The sequence below is a fragment of the Camelus dromedarius genome, chromosome 10, assembly GCF_036321535.1.
Source record: "Camelus dromedarius isolate mCamDro1 chromosome 10, mCamDro1.pat, whole genome shotgun sequence".
Classification (NCBI taxonomy): domain Eukaryota; kingdom Metazoa; phylum Chordata; class Mammalia; order Artiodactyla; family Camelidae; genus Camelus; species Camelus dromedarius.
In genome coordinates this window covers 45,268,299-45,291,705 of record NC_087445.1, presented here as the reverse complement: position 1 = coordinate 45,291,705, position 23,407 = coordinate 45,268,299, and the positions used below count along the sequence as shown (strand labels likewise).

Sequence of the window (23,407 nt, the reverse complement as noted above, 5' to 3'; positions counted from 1 at the left end):
AGTTTATATGGGGGGAAAAACTGAAGGATAAAAGAGGCATCAAATATTGCCAGAATGATAGATGAAATGCTGAAGTGATGAAATGCTGAAATTATAATCCTTTGAAGTAGGCTCTGGATAAACTAACTACACAGCACATGGCAAGAAATGTGTGGCAAAAGTTGTGATGGAATTTGTCTTGATTAATGCCCTCATGTGAAAAAATAAATCTTGCTAAGGAAGTTCTGGAGGTTCAATGAATGGAAGCCAAATATTCATGCTGCCATTTGAGTTTAAAAAGGGAGATAAGCCTAATACTAACCTTGCATTAGCACCATATACAGGTCTTCCTGTAATGCCTTAAGGAAATGTGCATTATGTATCCACCTTCTTTTCATGTTTCTTATGAATGACTGTTCTGAATGTTGTTCATTCCATTCTTGAAGTTAAAGCTTACAAATATATGTGTTTTATAACATGTTTGATGTCTATTAGCTCTTATAATGTATTTATTATTATAATCAAAAGTCATTTTTACTACAAAAATCATTTTTAGAAGATACAGTAAGAGGGAGAGAAAAAGTGATTCTAGGATTAGTTCAATAGACTGAAAGTATACCTAGCAGCAAAAAAGACTGGCATAAGCTGCAATCAACTGACAATATTATACTTAATATTTCTATTAAAAAATGTACAACAACTATAATTCCGTTGTACTTAGACACTGTGAACAAGAGGTAAAGGATAATAATCTACTTTGAGGCCAGGTCTCCTAAAAATGAGTTAGGTTGGAGAGTCTTTCAATTCATTGGGAGCAAGTTTCTTCTACTCAGGAAAACTCAAAACACAATCTCCTTTCTTACTGCCTCATCATGGTCAGTAAAATATGGATAGTAGTAAATATCTTTCATTTGTATAGAATTTACAGTTTAAAAAAAAATTCTCATTTAACTATTATGTTTGATCCTCTCTCTTGATCTCATTTTACAGAAAACTAAATTTGAAGAAGTCAAGTTGCTTATCCACAACTATACATCTTATAAATGTGGAAGCTAAGGTTAAAACTGGTCTTTCACATAGAATATTACTTAAGCATGGAGTAGAAGGAAGATGAAATGATTGTTATATGTTATACAGTAGTCTAGTGGTTTCTCATTAGTTCCTGTAATTATCGTAACTATTCTATAAAATAGAAAGTATTATTTCCATTTACAGATAACAAAACTGAGGCTCTGAGTATTATAAAACTTACCCAACGTCCCATAGGTATTAAGTGATGGGAAGGGATGAAAACCTAGTTGTGTCTGATAAGAAAACCAGGTTTCTCCTATAACAGACAAAGTCATACTTCTAAGGCATGTACAACTTTTATGCAATGACAGACAAGAAAAAAATTAAGGACAATAATTCACTTCCTTTTCATATAACGACACCATCAGCAGGTACTTATTAAGAGCTAATTAAGTGCTTAGTATTGTATTCAAAATTGTGGAGAAATAAAGAAGCAGAAAACAAGCTTCCTTTTCCTAAGTAGATTTCAAAACAATTTAAAAATGCCAAAAGTATATGTATTATTATACAATAACATTAAGGAGTATTTAATGCAAATAAAGTAGGAGAAAAGCATTAGTAAAATAGGTAGAACTATCACTCTACTTCACTGGGTTGGGGGAAGGAGACAAAAAAAGCACTATTCTGTATCGGTGGTGTTTAACATAGGACGGATTAAGTTGATCCATGATGTGGTTTAATTTAGGCTAACATTTAACCCCAAATTTGACGCAGGTACTAGCTGAACTTTAAATTAGTTGTTCATGCCCTTATGTTTTCTTTCTCATTGTAATTGAAAAGGAATGGGTCAGGTAGCCAACAGTGGTGGCTGATAAAAAGGCATTATTTCTAGGACTGGAGTTTACTAGAACGAATGTCTAACTCACATCATCACTAAACATCATTTGCATTTCTTACACCATTTGTTTGTTTATTCTTCCCTTAAACACATGTACTGAGTGCTTGCCACATGCCAAGCATCAGACTAGGCACTTGCACAGTGGTGACCAAGATAGCAATGGCCCTAGGCAAGACCACCCAGAGCAATGCTTAGACTTCACTGAGTGAACCTGTAAAATCTGAGAGAAACACTCAGAATTTGGGATCAAAAGACCTGAGCTTAATCCCTGACTCAGTATTTGCATGGCCTAGGATGATAATATATGACTCTGAGGCTCAATATCCTCATTTGTGAAACAGGAATAAAATACTATCTATTCATATGTTTTGCTCAAGGAAGAATGGAGAAAGCATATGAAAACAACCGTAAATATCAAAAGTCTACACAAGTGTGATGAATTATTACCTTTATGTTATGTGCCCAGTCTCATAATTCTGGCTCCTTCCTCATATGGAAAATCATATATATGTGCCCCCTCTACTCAAAAATACATGCTTCTGCCTGAGTTACTGTTCAGCTGCCTCTGAATATGAGTGGCAGTTGCCTCCTAATTGTTTACTCCTCTTCCATTACCCCATCCACTTTACTCCACGGCAGTTAGGCTATCATTACTACTTGCTTCTACCTATATATACAAATTTATCCCTCTGTGCATAGTTTTCTTCTGTATTTTTAAAAATTCACACTTTCCCCCAAGATCTTAACTCAGATGACCTCATAAACAATAGCCATGGAAACCTCACTTCAAAATGTTTCAGAATTATTATTTGTGCTATATAGCCAGCTTCCATACATACTACCCTAGCCGTATCTCAGCTATTTGGCATGAGTACCCATCATAACCCTACCCTAGAACCAGTGAGGAACCTGGTGACAGTAGCCTAGCAGTATGCCCCACAAGCAGCAAGAGTGGAAGGAGTTCATTGTTTCTGCCTGACAGAGTGATGGCCAGGCACTCCCAAGATACCATCCAGTGAAAGCCAACCCAAAGCACTATTCCCTAAGAAGTGTTCTACCTTGTTTCCCAGTGTTCTGTCTAGAATCAATCTACCTGCCCCATTCTTATTCTCTCTTATTGGCCTGCAAACAAATTTCCTTGGCTAATGCACCCACTCTAAAATCCTTTTTCTCTACCAAGCATTTTCAGGATTGCATTTCCATTTCCTCTTTGCTGGAATCAAAGCTGACAGATCTTAGAAAATGCTCTATATTAGCCTCATTCCTTCTTAGATTCTATGTTCAATGGTAAGCCTCTTTCTGTGGGGTTCCATTTTTACCCTCATTTTGTCCCATATCCTTCTTGACTTTTCTCTAGTGCTTATGGCCTTTTCTCTCCCAGCAAGCAAAGCCACATGACTGCAGTGTTTCCAATCTTTTGCGGGAAGCCAGCTCTGACGGTTGCAGAGTAGGAGGAGGTGTGACTCACTCTTTTGAGAACTGGTTGCCACACATGTCAAAGCCCCAACACATTTTCATGCAACATTTTCATGCAAGAGACAAGTATAAAGCTCTAGGACTCAGCCAGCTCAAGTTATTTTTTCCTGAAATGTGATGCCAACTAACATCTGCCGCATTTGATTATCCTGATTTGCTTAAGCAAATTTCTCCAGGGTTAAGATCTTTATCTAGGTTGATACAATTTCACCTTGATGTCTAAAGGCTAAAGTATAAAATACAGAATCACTATCTGAGGTGGCCCTCAGACAGTGTGAGGTGACCCTCACACAGTGTCATAGTAATAAGATGATCAAAGATCTGACACTCTTAAAACCTGGGTTAAGTCTCAGATCTATTGCATGGATCCCCTCAATTTTTCTAGCCTCACTCAAAAGGGAGGGAGGGATTTTCCTAGTTAATTACTAAGATACTCCCAGCTCTAATATTCTTTTTCAAGTTTTGTACCAAAGATAACTGTGCAGTTTAACAAGTGAAAATGTGTAAGATTATTTTTATTTTAGGCCCAATCTGCCCTTCTTAATAAATTACAGAGTAACTATTTTCCTTTTTTAGTTCCTTAAAATGCATAAAATTGAGTAATTCTCCATGGACTGTCAACTCATTCAACCTAGAAATCATTTATTAGGTGACAGTCTCAGGGCAGGACACAGAAGGAACAGAACAAATATGGTCTCTGCCTTCCTAATATGTACAGTCTAGTAGGAAAACAGACCCCTACAGGTAAATAACTAACAAAGTAACTAAACAAAAAAGGTTTTCTCTCATTTATCAACATGTGTCCGAGCCTTGCAGAAATACCTGGTATAGGGTACACAACAGTAAGTATTTGTGATGGGAGACTGATTGAATGAATGAATAAATGAACAAATGCAAGAAATCTGCATCATAGAAACTCCAGAGTTTGTTTCAGAGTGCAATAATAAATGTAAGGCAAAACCTAATGATCTAGTTCTTCACTGCCATTAACACCCTAATAAGAAATGGCATAAGGTACACAAACACTTGTTGAGAAGTGACTTAACCTTATCATTGTAAAATGAGCCTTTGGACAAGAAAATTTAAAATGTCATAGGAAACGATGTCCATATGAATAAGAATATCTTGAGAGAAAGGAAGGTAGGGGCCTAAAGGGGCAAATTGGTACATGAGTGAGCATGAGAACCAGAGGAGGGAGTGAATACATCTCAGGGGTATAAAAGCCACTTACATTGGTTATACTACTTACAAGAGTCATGCTCCTAGTGGTGTGGTACTCTAGGAGAGTATAAACTCAACTGTTTTGCACAAATGCCATCTGTAATTTACAGCCCACGGGGCTCTAGACAACTACAAAGGTATAAAACTTGTGCCCTAGTTTTTTAAAAAATTGTGAATTAAAAAAATGGTGGACAAATGTTTACCTAAATTTATTTACTGAATTCATGAATACACTGCACATGCTATTTTGAAATTTGCTTCCAAAAACGAAGGTGTTTTAGGTCATCTCTTCAGTACATTTTGCATAATGTTTGTAGCATGTAATAATAAGACCCCTTTTGGCACATTTTTGTTGTTTGCTGTCCAAAAAAGTGTCAAAGTCATTTTTGACAGCTTTTGGTATAAATCACACACAGTCAGTGTAAATCAAAAGTATTTTATGAATGAACTTAATCAGTTATAATTTTTGCAGCAACATGTTTTTTTGAACAGGGACAGAGAAGAATCTTTAGAAGTCTCAAGTTTACTGAAAAAATGAGATGATTATTAAACAATGAAAGAAATTTGATTTCCTTTATGAAAAGGCATATTTTCCAGTGCACTTTCAAATTACACGCTCTTGAGACTATTTTAAGACTCTTACATCTATGGCTTTTTACTTAAATCATTATCACATGTTTTAATCTAATCTCATTGTGTCCATGGTTCTACTAGGTGATAAAATATTCACGGAAAGTGAATATTACTAGACCTCAAAACATTTATGCTCTGCAGATTTTACTGGCTTGTAATAGCCACTTGAATTCTCACCACAGCTGACAATAAAAAAGAAAACCAAGAAACTGTGGCATAAAGGTGTATTTAATGAAAGGGCAGTCATTTCCAATAAGGCAACTCTCAGAGGATCGCTAGAAAAGCTTGACATTTGGCTTATGATGAGGTAATTGGGTCTTATCCTGATACTTTAATTAGAAAAGAAATGCATTTGATGTTCTCCTTCAGGACTGAGTTTCAGCTGAAACATCTGCCATCATAACTGCTATCATCACCATCACCATCGCTTTTCTGGTAAAAAATAGTTATCAAGCACAGTTTATGTGAACAGTATGGACTGGTGAAAATAGCATGGGTTTTAGAACCGGGTAGATAAAAATAATTAAGATTCACTATGAACCGGGAACTGTTCTAAGAACTTTTTCTGTATTAACACATATAACACTCTCAACAGCTTGTAAAGTAAGGGAATTGATACAAAAAGATACATACCTTGCACTCATCTTATAGATAAGAAAATTGAGGGTCAGTGAGGTCCAGTAACTTTCCAAAATCAAAGGTGATAGTATAAGTGGGATTTGGACCCAGATGTGTCTGATGAAAGAATCCATGCTTTTAACCACTGAGCTAGGCTACCTTAATACTCACATTTGATTTAAAAAAAAAAAAAAAAACATAATCAACTTCTAAATCCTTTGACCTTTTTTTTAAAAGAAAGGTAGTGGAAAGGATCATAGAATCCTTTATAGGGAAAGAACTAAGTCTTGAATGATATGTAAGAATTCAACAATGAGACCTGGGGTGGGGAGACCTTCCAGGCAGAGAGAACAGTATTTATGAAGGTCTAAGAGGCATAGAACAAAAGTGCATGATTAAGAGATTATAAACAATTAAGAGTGAATGGACTGCAATAAACAAATGGGAAATAGATTTTTTTAAATACTTAGGAATAAATTTAAGAAGTGCAAAACTTATATACTAAACCCCCCAAAACATTATATATATATAATTATACATTACATATATATTATATATATATTACTATATATATATATTATATATATATATTACTATACATATATATGGAGAAAATATCCCATGTTCATAAATAGGAAGACAACTTTCTTAAGACATTAATATTCTCTAAGCTGATTTACAGATTCAATGCAATCCCCACCAGAATCCCAGCTGACTTCTTTATAAAAATTGACAAGTTGATTCTAAAATTCATATGGAATTTCAAGGGACCCAGGACAGCCAAAACAATCTTAAATAAGAAGAACAAAGTAGGAGGACTTGCAATTCCTGATTTCAAAACTCACTAAAAAGCAACAGTAAACTAGACAAAAAGACCAAATGGCACTGGCATAAGAATAGACACACAGATCAATAGAAGAGAATAGAGAGTTCAGAAATAAACCCTTACATTTATGGTCAACTGATTCTCAGCAACAGTGCCAAGACCATTCCATGGAAAAACAATAGTCTTTTCAAATAAAAGGTGTGGAACAACTGGACAGCCACATGCAAAAGAATGAAACTGAATCCTTACTTCACACAATATACTCAAAATGGATCAAATATCTAAATATAGAAGCTAAAACTATAAAACTCTTAGAAGAAAACATGGGGGTAAATCTTTATAACCATGGATTTGGCAAAGGATTCGTAGATATGACAGCAAAAGCATGAGCGATAAAAGAAAAAAACAGATTGGATTTCATCAAAGTTAAAACCAATTATGCTTAAACGCACACCATCAGAAAAATGTAAAAGCGATTCACAGAATGACAGAATGAGAGAAAATATATTCCATTCTCATTAGTTGTGGTAATTATGTTCTATACAGTCACCACAAATACTAAATTAGTAAATATTACATCACTGCCCCTAAGTGAAATACAGGATTAGGTTCCTGTGAGCATTATTGTCAACCAATTAATATCTAACCTTGTTTTATGTGTGTTACTGTTTAAAGACACCTCATTTAATATATACAATACTGTCGATTCACTAATGTTGAACTCATGGCCAACAGCAATATAACTTATGCCTGAACAAAACTCATCTAACATATGTACTTTCTCCATAAGGCACATTACAGCCTTCTTGTGCTTAAGGACACTAGACAGCATTTCAGCACTATGCTTGGGAGACATTTTAACAGCAAAATGACCGACAAAAAGCATAGACCAAAGAAAATTCTATCCTACCCAGAGCACTAGTTTTCAATCCTTAGCATAACCACATGAAACCTTCTTTATAACACACCTTGCCCTCTGTGTCCACTTCAGTGAATTTCTTCAAAGGTGTGTGTTCTCTGCTTGACAAACAGATAGACTCATCTTTGTTTTTTAAAGTTATTTTGATCTTTATTTTATAATTTGGCAACCCTACCCAAACTCTTGCGCCCCTACTCCTGTCGCTTCTTATCACATTTGCTTCTCTTCTTGCACCTTCATTCTTTCCTTCCCTCCTACCTATAACCCACTCCTAGAATTCCCAAACAAGGGATTGCAGGACTGCTATGATCACAAACCATAATGTTCTTTCTTTTGACTTTTAAAGGAGTCTGTGCTCAACAACTCTATTCACATCCATCCCTGTGTCTGGAATGTCCATCTACCTCCCATTGGCATCTTCACCTGTTGAAATCCATCTAGTACTTAGAAGTCTACCTTCAAATTACCTGCCAAAGTATTGTCTCACAAAGAAGCCCTCTCCAATGACTTTGCTTCTCTAAATGCTTGAAATCTTTGCTTGTAATATTCTCACGTCACTTTCCGTCAAGGACTTCAGCTTTTCATATTATTCAATTAGTATTCCTATAAGACAGAAAGCTCTTTGAGAGTTGGGATATTTATGAGCAAAAGATACTGTCCATAGCCATCCCAGAGGAAATATCGGCTAAGTCTGGCCTTTGAGCTCTTCTATTTCTTGCACATTTTTTTCTAGGTATTGCATGTATTATGAAAACAACTAATATATAGTGTTTTGCAATCTTCAATGTAATTTCTCACTTAGTCCTAAGAAGAATTCTGAAAGAAAATTATTTTTATTAGCTCTATTTTACAGATGAAGGAACTCAGAGTTAAGGAGCCTGATGAATGTCATACAATGGTAACTAGCTGATCCAGTTTGTAAATTCCACTCACTACTTTCTGGTAATAGTGTGTCATCAGTAAAAACTGTGGGCATTCTATGGGATACCCTACTAAAGTGATTGGTAAAGCTATGCACTCAGTATTTCTTCTTCATTGTGCTACAAAATTAGACAACGGTCTTTAGCGCCTTGAATTTCCTTATCTATTAAACCAGCACTCTTGTTGGTTGAAAACAGCTCACCTTTTCTCAAGTTGACATTTAATATCTACATAATTATAGTGAGTTGTCTAGTCTATTTCTGCATTCATCTCAAAGTCACAGGATGCTAAGAGCTAACAAAGAAGAGCTAGGAAGCAACCTCCAAAAACAAACATCTCTATTTCAGGGGCAAAGGTCATACTGCCAGGCTGACAATTCCTTGATAATATCCCATCTTATAATGATGGGGAGAGACAAACTAGGAAGATGTGGCAAAACACTATAATGACAAAACAGATTTTTTTCTCTAATTTATAAAAGCCTATTCAAAATGTGTAATTCTGAGGAGCTTGAAAATACATATGGCCTCATTTCTATGAGTCCAGCTTGGAATCATGGAATCAAAAATCAATTCTGAGATTCTTAATCCAGATAGGCCTTTATCTTCTTATAAACTGCTGTAAGATTCTAAAGGAATGAAAGTTCCTATAAATAGGGCCCTGGCAAGAACAATACCTGCCACTTAAGAAACTCTGTTCTTCTCAATTATGTTTTAAGTTTCCAGTGGTCAGGGACCACGGTTTGTAAATTTTCTAATATCTCTCCTTAGTATCTCACTGCCTTGTACAGACAATGCCTAGTGAATGTTCCTTGCCTTGAATTAGATTAATTTAAGCAGAAAAGTTGACAAAGAAGACAATTCTACATTCAGCATAGATATGATAATGTACTTACCAAGAAGTTAGGTCTATGCAGTGCTCTGCATTAGAGAGGGAAGGTTTGTTCTGATCCCTTCAACTATTCCTGCATATTTGCAGGTAGCAGATTAACAGAAATCCCTTTCACATATAAGAAAATTGATGCACTTGATTTCAAAAAGTTTATACAGAAAAAGATCTAACAGCTTATTAGAATATTAGTTATCCTACATATGGTAGCTTTGGACTACTTACTTAATTTGTGACAAAGAGTTTTTAAATAAGAATTATTCTACATACAAAAAAAGAAACGTTATGTTTTTCCTTCTGGGATTTAAAAAAATTATTTAATTTACTAAACAATAAAATGCCCTAATGTTTTAAGCCAAACATTCTTCTTTGGCTCCCAAATGTTTTCAGAAATAACTTTTTCCTTGTTAATTTCCAAATCTTGGCTGCATTTCCCACTAATTTCAAACATATGTCATATACGAAATATGTTATTTTTCCAAGCCTAATTTTGGCAGGAGGGGATTTTTGGAACTGGCATAGAAAGATCTGGGGACAAACAAACAGGACAGCTTGAAGCTGCCACAACTCCATAACAGTTTTATCTTTTTTTTTAATCTACCTCCAGATCCACAAAGGCAAGGACAATACAAGGGGTGAGTGGGCTCTGATAAAATTTCAACATGAGGTAAAACATACCTTGAAGTTTTATATGTTACCCTATAACTTTGTTTTCCAAAAAGAAGCACTCACAAATAGTAATAATTTTTATAGGATATAAGATGTGAAGTAAACTTAAGACTCTGATAACTAGAGTAATACAATCCTGATGTTATCACTCTGATTCCCTGAGACTTACAGTCAAAAGGAATAAACACGTAAAGCAATACAAAAAGTTCTTCTTAACCTTCATAAGATTCACAATACTGATATCATTTGGAAAACAACAGACATTTCCAATTGTATAAAATCTATTTTCTTCAGATTCTCTGAAACTGATCTTGTGAAGAACTACTAAGTACTCAATAAATAAAAAGAATGTGAATTCATCTCATCATAGCTACCTAGATCAACACTTGAGGACTAAAACATAGCCGAAGGCACAAATGTTTTATCCTTTATAAACATTCAGACTCATTGAATGGGCAAGTCGAAAGAAAGCTAGTACAATAAATAGAAACCTGGTCTGGAGGCATGAAACAGGGTCCTAGTCCCAATTCCACCCTTTTCTAAAATAGTGGATTGAGTACAATGGCCATAATTATTTACCCCTCCCTATATCTACAATATTTTAAATGTTACTTTGTAATTCATCAACAGACAGTCTATTTTGTCAACTCCTGTGACTTGCTTAGCTGATAAAATGCAAAGAAAGATGTATTTCTACCAGTTCCAAATCTAGGCCTCCAGAAATATGGTACACTTTCTGTGCTCTACCCCACACATCCCTTTCATCACAAGAACATACCTGGGCTAGCCTGCTAGAGGATGAGCCACATGGAGCAGAGATAAATCAGTTCAGTGACCCAGGTGAGGCCTCAGCCATATGAGAGAACAGAGCCAAGATTAGCAAAGTCAAATAGCCAATTCACAGCTGACAGCAGACACATGAGTAAGCCTCACCAAGCCCAGTTCAAATTAGCAGAAACCACCCAGCTGAGTTATAGACTTCGCTGTTCTAAGCTTCTAGTTGCTGTTCTAAGCCTCTACACTGGAATTATTTTTTAACGTAGCAATAGCTAACTGATACCTCTAGCCTACTCAACTGACCTCCTTGTTAAAATGACAGAATAGTGTAGGTAATTAAAAGCAAGTATCTTTAAGAAATCTATGTAAATGACTGTTAATAAATAAATCTAAGTTTCAGACAAGTGTTAAAATAGAAATCTACAAATGATTTGTTCCTTATGAAGATCTGCATGTTTCATCTACTGAAATTAAGTATTAAATTTAGGCCCAAATGCAAAAACTGGCTCAGTTACAGATCAGCAGATGGCCTCTGTTCAAGTACCAAGAGGAGGTTGATTCAAAGATTTGAAAAGGTTTAAAACCTCAAACAATAAAATTATTTTTGTATGTCACTGGTTGTTAAATGAAGAGATTATTTTAGCAACTTAATTGTTCAATTCAATTTTTTTAAACATGCTTTCATTTAGACTTACTTTTAAATTTCCCTTAAGACTCAATCTGGGAGATTTTAGTTTTAAATGGCATCTGGCTGGCTGCCGTCTCTTTTCCTAAAATACCTATAAAGACCCAGAAAAAAGAGATTAAAAACAGCAACACTAAAAACTGACTAACTATTGTCTAAATTTGGAGGGAATTTCCTTTAACTATTAAACCAATGGAGCTGAAATGAGCAAAGCAGGCAATGACTGATCCATGCATCACTCTGAAAACAAGGATGTCCCACCTGAAGGGTGAAGAATTTTCTTTCTCACTCATTCTCTGACCCTCTGGCTTAGAGAGACATACTTACAACCAACCAGAAAAAATAATTAACTACTTCTCAACTGAGTGGAAGAAGATATGATAAAACCATAATAATGTTTGCACTTTCCCTTCTCACAGTCCTCAACATCTTTTTACATCCTGCAACACCCAAAAAATATGAGAACAGAGAAGGCAAAGAGTACATAAGGATCAGAAGTCACATATTATATCCCAGGTGGTATAACCCCATAGTTTTATGTGTTAGAAAAAAGACTAGAAAAGCCCATTATAAATTATGGTTAGGAGACTAATACATACTTTATTAACTCAGATTACCAGAGAATCAGACTTGGGGCTAAGAGATGTTACTATCATGGTTTAGTTAGAACCAATTTGGTAAATGCCTACAGTCTAGACTCTAGAATTTATGCTGCAAATTAAATATATGTACCCATCTGCAGTTAGATGTGGGTTTAGTCAACTTTCAAGTAGACAATTAAAAAATCTATCTTCACATATACTGTGTTGACAAATACTAGATTAGATATTACTTTCCAAGAAGAAATTAAAAAATGAAAAGAATTATTGAAATGAAGCCAGTAGACTTCCACTTCGGGGAACATATAATAGATATACTTTTCCCTAGTTTGCTTGCTAGTAAGTACTACTAAAAAATCCTGGTTGTGTTTCATACAAAAGAAACATAAAAGCACTCTGGAAAATAGAGAATAGAAGGCAGACTAGATAGGGACCACAGGATTGAAGGAAAGACATGATGCTGAGTTCCCTTGGTTTTCCTATTGCCTCATATATCCCAAATTTGGAGCTGAAGAATCTGAGAAACAGTAAATGCCAAAAGAAATCCATATCAAGACAAAGCACAGTTAAACTTCTGAAAACTAAAGACAAAACAAAAGTCTTCAAAGCAACTGGGAAACGGCACCTTAACTATAGGGGGAAAACAATCTGAATGACAGTGGATTTCTTATCACAAACCATGGAGCCCACAAGGAAGTGGTACATTTTTTCAAGTATCAAAATAGCTCTGAAATCTGAATCTTATATTCAGTGAAAATATCCTTCAGGAATGAAAGGAAAATAAATATATTCTCAAAGGAAAGAAAACTAAGAGAATTTGTTGCCAGCAGATATACCCTTTAAAAAATAGCTAAAAAGACATTATCTAAATGAAACTAAATGATTAAAGTAGGAATCATGAAACATCAGGAATGTCTTCCTGAAAGACTAAGTAAAAATATTGATAAATAAAATTAACTTTCCTTCTCCCCTTGAGTCTCCTAAAATATATTTGATGATTGAAACAAAATTGAAACATTACCTGATATGGTTCTAAATGTATGTACAAGAAGTATTTAGTATTTATTATAAATGGTGAGGGGCAAAAGGAGGTTAAAGGGAGATAAGGTTTCCACACTTCATGAAAACTAGTTTTTTAACTAGTATAAATAATCACACCACTAGACTGATAATTATGTATAGGTAATGTACCAGCTAGAACAACCATTAAAAAGCTATGTAAAAAGATACTAAACTCAAAAACCACTATAAATATCATGTTTACAGCCCCCAAAAGCAAAACAAAAACACCATAAATAAATCAAAATGAAATTCTCAAAATATTTTAAGTAACAAAGGAAGACAGGAAAAAGAAAAAGGAGGGGAAAAAAGAAAGAATAAGGGAAAAAAGTAAAACAGCAGACTTAAGTCCTAATATATTAAAATTATGTTAATGTAAATGGTCTAAATACATCAATTAAAAGACAGAGATTAGGACAGATTAAAAAACATGTCCCAACTATATGCTATCTGTAAGAAGTTCACTTCAAATATAACAATATAGGCAGGTTGAAAGTAAAAGGACAAAAAAAGATATAATGGGCAAATATTAATCTAAAGAATACAGAGGTGGCTACACTAATATCAAATAAATATTATCTTTCTTCAGAGCAAAAAAATTACCAGAAATAGGGAAAAACATTATATAATGATATAAGAATTAATCCACCAAGAAGATTAGCAATCTTAAATGTGTATGTACCAAACAACAGATGTGCAATATATGTAAAGCAAAAACTGTTAGAACTGAAAAAGAAATAGAAAAATGTACAATTATAGCTGAAGACTTCAGCACTCCTCTCTCAGTAATTGACAGAACAACTAGACAGAAAAGCAGCAAGGATACAAAAGAACTCACCAACACCATCAACAAATAGGACTTGATGAACATTCTACCCAACCAAGACAGACTATCCATCCTTTTCAAGTATTCACAGTACATGTACTATGATAAACTATGTCCAGGACCATAAAGTAAACTACAACAAATTTAAAATAACTGAAATCATACTGAGTGTATTCTCCGACCACAACAGAATCAAACTAGAAATCAATAAAAGAAAGATAACAAGAAAAATCTCTAAACACTTGTAATCTAAATAACATACAGCTGGATAAACTGTGGGTTAGAAAGGAAATCTCAAGGGGAATAATAAAAAATAAACTGAATGTAAGAAAATTAAAATGTCTCAGAATTTATGAGACAAAACTAAAGCACTGCTAAGAGGGAAATTTACAGTACTAAATGCACACATCAAAAAAGAGAAAATGTCCAAATCAACAATCTAAATTCCCAACTCAAGAACCCAGAAAAAGAAGAGCAAAGGAAACTTCAAAGCAACCATAGAAAGAAAACAATAAAACTAAGAGCAAAATCAATGAAATAGAGCCTAGAAATAAACCCACAGACCTATAGTCAATTATTTTTGACAAAGGAGGCAAGAATACACAATGGAGAAAAGACAGTCTCTTCAGCAAGTGGTATTGGGAAAACTGGACAGCAGCACGTAAATCAGTGGAGTTAGAACATACCCACACACCATACACAAAAATAAACTCAAAATGGCTTAAAGACTTAAATATAAGACAAGACACAATAAATCTCCTATAAGAAAACATAGGCAAAACATCCTCTGACATTTATCTTAGCAATGTTCTCCTAGGGCAGTCTACCCAGGCAATAGAAGTAAAAGCAAAAATTAAAAACTGAGACCTAATTAAATTTATAAGCTTTTGCACAGCAAAGGAAACCATAAGCAAAACAAAATGACAACCTATGAAATGGGAGAAAATATTTGCAAATGATGCAACTGATAAAGATTTAACTTCCAGGATACAAAAAACAGCTCATACAACTTAATAAGAAAAAAAAAAACAAAACACAATCCAAAAATGGGCAGAAGACCTAAACAAGCAATTCTCTAATGAAGACGTACAAATAACAATAGGCACATGAAAAAATGCTTAATATCACTAATTATCAGAGAAATGCAAATCAAAACTATAATGAGATATTACCTCACACCAGTCAGAATGGCCATCATTAAAAAGTCCACAAACAATAAGTGCTGGAGAGGGTGTCGAGAAAAGGGAACCCTCCTACACTGTTGGTGAGAATGCAGTTTTGTGCACCCATTATGGAAAACAGTATGGAGATTCCTCAAAAAACTAAAAATTGACCTACCATATGATCCAGCAATCCCACTCCTGGGCATATACAGAGAAAGGAAACTCAAATTCAAAAAATATATGCACCCCAGTGTTCATAGCAGCACTATATACAATAGCAAAGACATGAAAACAACCTAAATGTCCATTGACAGATGACTGGATAAAGAAGCTGTAGTGGTATATCCACATAATAGAATACTACTCAGCCATTAAAAAGAATAAAATAATGCCATTTGCAGCAACATGGATGGATCTGGAGATCATCATTCTAAGTGAATTAAGTCAGAAAAAGAAAGAAAAATGCCACATGACGTCACTCATATGTGGAATCTAACAAAAAAAAGAAAAAGAAAAAGAAGACACTAATGAACTTAACTACAAAACAGAAACAGACTCACAGACATAGTAAACAAAATTATGGTCACTGGGGGGAAAGGGGGTGAGAAGGGATAAACTGGGAGTTCAAGATGTGCAAAGACTAACTACTATATATAAAATACATAAAAAACAAATTTTTTCTGTATAGTGCTATACAGAATACTCAATATCTTGTAGTAACCTATAATGAAAAAGAATATAAAAACAATTTTACATATATGTATATGTATGACTGAAACATTATATGTACACCAGAAATTGACACACTGTAACTGACTATACTTCAATTTAAAAAAAAAGTAGGAATAAAGGATGTCCATATACCTTACTCTTACTCAACATAGTAAAGGAAATTCCAACCAGTACAGTAAGCAAAAACAATGAATACAAATCAGAAAGGAAGAAATAAATTATCTATGTTTGCAGAAGATATGATTGTATACACAGACAATACCAAGGAACCTAAAAAAAAAAACTCCTAGAATGAATAAATGAGTTTAGCAAGGTCACAGGATACAAAATAAACATTTTTTGGTATTTCCACTAGCAATGAGCATATGAATCCCAAAATTAGAATTCTATTTACAACTGCTCAAGAAAAAGCACAGGCTCTGTAATGCTGAAAACTACAAAACACTAATGAAAAAATTCAAAGAATATCTGAATAAATAAAAAAATATAACATGTTCATGGATTGGAAGCTCACTGTAGTAAAGATGTTATTTCTCTCTGACTTGATACACTGGCATAACACAATTTCTATCAAAATCCAAGCAAGATATCTTCTAGACAATATTATTCTAAAATATATATGGAAAGGTTAAAGAACTAGAATAGCTAAAACAATTACGAAAAAGAAGAATAAAGTGATAGCGATCAGTCTATCTGATCGCAGATTTTGTTACACAATTTATATGTGTGCGTGTGTGTGTGTGTGTGTATGTACAATTGACCCTAAACAATGTAGTGGTTAAGGGTGCCGATCCCCATGCAGTTGAGAGTCTGTGTATAACTTGATAATTGGCCCTCTATATCTGGTTCCTCATCCTCAGATCTGACTAACTGCAGATCACGTACTAATGTAGTATGTATTTACTGGAAAAAAATCCATGTGTAGTGGACCAGCGCAATTTAAACCTGTGTTGTTCAAGGGTCAACTGTATATATGTATGTGCATATATATATACATGTATTATGTAAGTGTGTGTGTGTGTGTATATACAATATTCAAGATTATGTGTGGTACTGCTGGAGGAAGAGACATGGATAAATGGCACAGAACAGAGTACCCAGAAATAGACCCACACAGATATGTCCAATTGATTTTGACAAAGTGTAAGAACAATTCAATGGAGTAAAAAACAGTCTTTCAACAACAAATGGTGCTGGAGCAAATGGACATTCATGAGTGAAAAACAAAACAAAACCAAACAAGCAAAAAAATCAGAACTTCAACCTAATCTCACACCTTACATAAAATCTTACTCAAAATGGATCACAGACTCAAATGTAAAATATAAAACTATAAAGGTTTTGGGAAAAACACATAGGAGAAAGTCTGTGGAATCTAAAGATAGGCAAAGAGTTCATACATTTGACACAAAGGGTATGATCCATAACAGAAAAAAAAAAGTTGAACTTCATTAAAGTTAAAAAGCTTCTGTTCTGCAAAAGAACCTACTGAGAGGATGAAAAGACAAGATACAGATTGAATGAAAATATTTGCAAACTACATATGTAACAATAGGACGTGTATCTGAAATATATAAAGAACTCAGAAAACTCAATAGTAAAAAATTAAATAATCCAATTAGAACTTGGGCAAAAGACATGAAGAAACATTTCACAAAAGAGAGATACAGATGGCAAATAAGCACATGAAAAGATGTTCAACATTATTAGTCATTCAGGAAATGAAAATTAAAATCACAGGAGGGAGGGTATAGCTCAAGTGGTAGAGCACATACTTAGCATGCATGAGGTCCTGGGTTCAATCCCCAGTACCTCCTCTAAAATACTAATACTAATACTAATACTAATAAAATAACCTAATTACCTCCCCCCAGAAAAAAAATTTTTTAAAAAGAAAATTAAAATCACAACGAGCTATCACTATACAACTATCAGAAAAAACAGTGACGACACCAAATGCTGACAAGAATACAGAGGAGCTGGATCACTAACGCATTGCTGGCAGAAACATAAAGGGGTACAGACATCCGGAAAAAAAAGTGGGGGGAAGGATTTTAAAAAATAACACATAACTATGATACAACCTACCAACTGCATTCCTGGGGATTTATCCCAGAGAAATGAAGGTTATGTTCACACAAAAAACCATACACAAATGTTCATAGTAGCCTTATAGCTCAAAACTGGAAACAACTCAAATGTTCTTCAAAAGGTGAATGGTTAAACAAACTGTGGCTCATTGGCCATGGAATACTACTCAGCAATAAAAAGGAACAAACAATTGATACACACAACATCTTGGATGAATCACCATAAAATTAAGAGGAGTGAAAAAAAAGTCAATTCCAAAATGTTACATATTATACAACTCCATTTATATAACATTCTTGAAATGACAAAATTATAGAAATTACAGTAGTTGCTAGGAGCTAAGGGTGCTGAACAAGATGGAAGTGGGTGTGTATATAAATAGGCAACATGAGACACCCTTGTGGTGATGAAAATGTTCTGTATATTGAATGTATCTATGTCAATATCCTGGTTGTGATACTGTACTACAGTTTTACAAGATATTACCATTGAGTCAAACTCGACAAAGTATACACGGGAGATCTCTCCATGTTATTTCTTACAACTGCATGTGAATCTACAATTACCTCAAAATTTTAACAGTTTAATTAAAACAAGATTAAAATTTTGAAAAAACATGTATGATATCCTAGAACATTTCATAATCATGAAGAATTTTATTATTGAATAAGAAAAAAGATAAATAAGGCATAAAATTCAAATTTTTCAGCTTTGTGAAGTGGCAGTATTATAGCCAATGAGGCTTATCTGAGGCACAATTACTGATAATTGAAAAGAATTTAAGAGTTATATAACAGTAAAATAAACTTAAGAAACAGGAGATATTTAAAAATAAACATAAAAATAATGAATAAGTTACTATAGGAACAGTTGAATTAACTTTTTTACATCTAAGGAAAGAACAATCTTAAAACTGACAAATTTCATTAAGAAACATTACTTAAAAATACAAATTTGAAGCTTAGAAATGAGAAAATTGATTTTTTTTAAAAAAAAGAGAAAGACAAAATACATAAGAAAATACCTAAGACCACATTTCACCAAAAATTTGAAAAAGTTGACAAAACACAAATTATCTGGGAAAATATGAGCAAAATTAACTTAAGAAACAAAAATCTTACATAGATTTTCAGCTATATGTGGTGCACAGTAAAGGATTAACCTTGTCCTTAGAAAGGTCTTACCTTTTGCCCCCAACTCCTAGAAGGTAACCTCCAAACCTCTGGCATATCCCTGCCTGATAGAAGTGTCTTTGTTTATGTGGGGTCCTTGGGTCATGGCACATAGTCTATGCTAATAATATTATTTATGGTTAGAGGGGACGGTGCTTTGGGCCATGTGGCAGCAGCTAAAGGCATTATGTATTATGCCAAGCGAAATAAGTCAAACAAAGGAGAGAAATACTGTATAATCTCACTTTTATGTAGGAATCTAAAAGGAAAAACAAACCAAGCTCATAGATATAGGGAACAGATTGGTGGCTGCCAGAAGTGATAGGTAGGGAGTAGGTGAAGCAGGTGAAAGGGATTCAAAGGTACAAACTTCCAGTTATAAAGTAAATAAGCTGTGGGGATGGTGAATATAGTTAATAATATTGTATTGAAATATTAAAAGTTGCTAAAAGAGTAAATCTTAAATAAATTTTTAAAATAAATTAGTAGTTGCCTAGGATAGAGAGGTCAGGATGGAGGGTGACAGCTAGAGGTAAGTGGGTTCTTTATAAGGTAAGAAAATGTTCCAAAATTGATTGTGATAAGTGATGTATAACTGTGAATTTAATGTTATAGAACTGTACACTTCAAATGGATAGATTATATAGCATATGAATATATATGCTATATATCTCAATAAAGCTATGAAAAATATAAACAGCAAGCATATACACAAGTTGATCAATTTCATTCATTAATATAGATCCTACGAGAAATACTAAAAGAAATGTAACTGAATTATGTATGAACCACCACTATGACCAAATAGAATTTATCCCAAGATGATAAGGATGGTTTAATATTAGAAACATATTAAAATTTTCACCAAGTTTATTTTTAAGTTTCATTAGATATCAGAAGCATATTTGATCAAAATAAATAAACATATAGTTTTTTTAAACTTTGTTTTTAATTAGGCATATGTGGATTCTCTTGGCAGTGACCACTGTGGTTGACTTCCTAACACTGATTACATCTTACTTTCTTGAATAATTTGGACCCTGATTAATTTAGGCCAATTTCTTCCTTTTGGTCGATGATTGGTTCAGGTTAGGTAAATCTTAATTTACTAGGAAAGTAAATTTCTTACTCGTAAAAGGGTCACAAGAAATTGACTTCTCTCATTTGCTCAATGTGAATATGTACAGTGTTATGACTAGAAGCCATCATCAGACTATGAGGGAAACCAATCTAAGTATGCAGTGAACAGTAGAGTAGTGCTAGGAAAGCAGTGTTTTGTGTTTATGGTGATATAGTTTAGCCAGTATGTTGATGTTTCTGTTACTTGCAACCAAAACCAATCTAACAAATATACTTACTCTACATGGTTCAGAGGAATAATAATAATAATAACTTTTATTTTACATTTTTTTCTGTTAATTTGACCTCATTTACATACTACCTTATCACAGAGAATCACTTAGCTGTTGCCCAATTGTCTTTTTTCTCTTGCTAACCCCAAGTACGGGAAAGCAAAAAAAAAAAAAAAGACCTTTATTTTGGCTGAGGCAGAGAAATCTGATTTGATATTTTGCTGTTACCAACCTATGTTTTAAACATAACAATGAACTTACTTAACAATGAGCACTGAAGAGTTCTCTAGAAGAATTAGGAGCAAAGATGCTTATTATTGAAAATCACTGTTTTAAATTGTTATGGAAACTAACCTTGCACTAAGACATTAAGTAGAAATAAGAGCTACAACTGTTAAGCAAGAATATAAAATCGTACCTACTACAGTTATTAGGTGCCAGGAATTAATTGCCTTACATACATTAACTCACTTAATTCATAAAACAACTCTATGATGTAAATGCTATTATTATCTTCATTTTACAGGTAAAGCAAGGGGAATTCAAGTAACTTAAGTAAAGGCAGAAATTGGGATTTGCTCCAGGCAGATTGCTTCCAGAGACTATAGCCTTAATAATACACCTTTTTTCATAAATTGTACACAAAACAACTATTTACCTACAAAACACAGACATACACAAGATAATAAAATCTAACAGTCTTAGAATTACAAAGAATGTTTAATAAAAATTCTAGATACAGGATTAAAGGAAAGAGTTAACAGCTGGTTCCTTTCCTCTAGCCTCATGGATGGCAACCACTAACTCAAGGAACTGTGAGGAGTATATCTACAATGACTGCAGATAAATAATAATCTCCAGCTAAAAATTTGTGCCAACCAAGCACCTCACTGTTGAAATTATAGTGAGGAATCTATATTGATGAGATGCAGCTGCCCTGGAGAATGGACTCTACTCCTATATCCCTAAAGAGGTTACTTGATAAGCTATATAAAAGTTAAGATAGTCTACCACATAGCCTCACCTCTTATCACTATGTATATATCATTTCAAGTAATTGAAATATTGAAATCTATGCCTGAAAATCATAAACCCTCTTCTATGATGTTGTTGTGCATGTTGTTTTCTTGTCTATCTGTATCTTTTCCTAATGTTAAATTAACTTAAAGATGGGTGAAGTCTATTGTATCTTGTGAGTTTAATTGCTGTCCAAAACCAACATCATTGCTGGAGAAAGGACATTGCACAAGAAAATATCACTTGATTACCTATATGCCTGAAACAACTAGTTAGAAGTTATACTGCACAGTAATATCCTTTAACAAAAAACAAAAGTGTAAAACGATGCTAGCAAGAAATGTACATCAATAGTTCCTGATGGCAAAAGTGAAATGAAACAAGCATTTTCTAACTCTTCTTTGGTAGGAATCTAACATACTACATTCGTTCTAGAGGAAAATTCAGATTTATTAAAGTGAAACTTTAAGATATTTCTGTCTTTTTAACCACTCATTTCATTTCAAGAATCTATCAATGAAATTATCATGGTCTAGACAAATGTGTGTAGACAAAACTACTCATCACAGTGTGATCATTTTTAAAAAGATTTTTTAAAAGGTAAAAAAATATGATTTACAATATTAGTAGCCATGAAAAATAATGTTTTTGAAGAATGTTAAATAACTTAAGTTAAGATTAAAGATAAAAAGCTAAAGGTAAAAAGCAGAATCTAAGACTGTATGCAGAGCATTATTCCAACTGCACTACACACAAGCACATATGTTGGAAATACACAAAAATATTAATCATGTCCTTTCAGACAGTAGGATTATGGGTAATTTTTGTTTTCTTGTATACCACGAAAATTTAATCTCCATGAGAGCAAAAAGACACCTGTCTTGTTCACTGAAATCTTTTGAGAATGTCTCATATATAATAGGTGCTAAAAATGTATCTTAAATGAATATTTTAATTTTTTTCCATTTTCTAAAGTAAGTATTTATCACTTTCTAGTGGGACAAATTCAATCACTATTTTAAAATTTGTGTATATATATATATAATCTATACTTGAATAAATTCTATGTAGATTTGTAAATGGGCTAATTTCTGTAAATGGAAATGTATGCGTCATAAAATTTTAATCCAAAAGAACTTGCTCCCAAACTCAAGTCTGTGCACCCAGAACATCAAACTTTTACTAGTTATTTCCTTTGCTCAACAAAGAATATTTTAAAAGTAAATTTCCAGAATCATTTTGATTTTGTATTTTCCCCCTTATTCTCAATTTCCATACCAAAAAACACAATTAGATAATATAATTCAGGGGGATAAACTTGGGCACTCACTAATAAAATGTTTCCATAAAGATAAGGTTTCTTCTTTAACAAATAAAGTATAAATTATATTTGAAACAAAACCCTAAGTGATTAACAGGGTTACATGATAACAAGGAGATTCCTGATCAAAATTTCATTCAGCAATACATGAAGAGCTTTGTGATCCTCCAGGAAAAACACTGGGTCCCAAGAACAGCTGTTTGACAAACTCTTAGACTGCAAACTAATTTAAGCAAAAAGGAAATTTAATGATTTACTGAACCAGAAAGTCATGGATACACACTGACACAGCATCTGACACAGCGAAATCAGTGGGCTCAAACAACATTATCAGAGCGCACTTTCTTTCTCCACTTCATGATTTTATGGTAGTCAACGTGGCCACCAACAAGACAACTACACTTTCCAGCTTAACATACCTAGCTTAACATTTCCAGAAATAGAACTTCCCTATCTGTCCATATATCAATCCTGGCAGTACTCTGTTTGACCTTACCCAAAGATGGTCAAACTTGAGGTTAAGGGCACAGTCCTCCAGACTGCTAAGTATGCCC

At 33.7% G+C, this 23,407-nt stretch overlaps 1 pseudogene; it reads left to right on the top strand.

Annotated features, from left to right (window-relative positions):
* The first annotated feature begins 18,698 nt into the window (after positions 1–18,698).
* LOC116152799 (U4 spliceosomal RNA) lies at positions 18,699–18,779 on the top strand (annotated as a pseudogene).
* Positions 18,780–23,407: the final 4,628 nt, after the last annotated feature.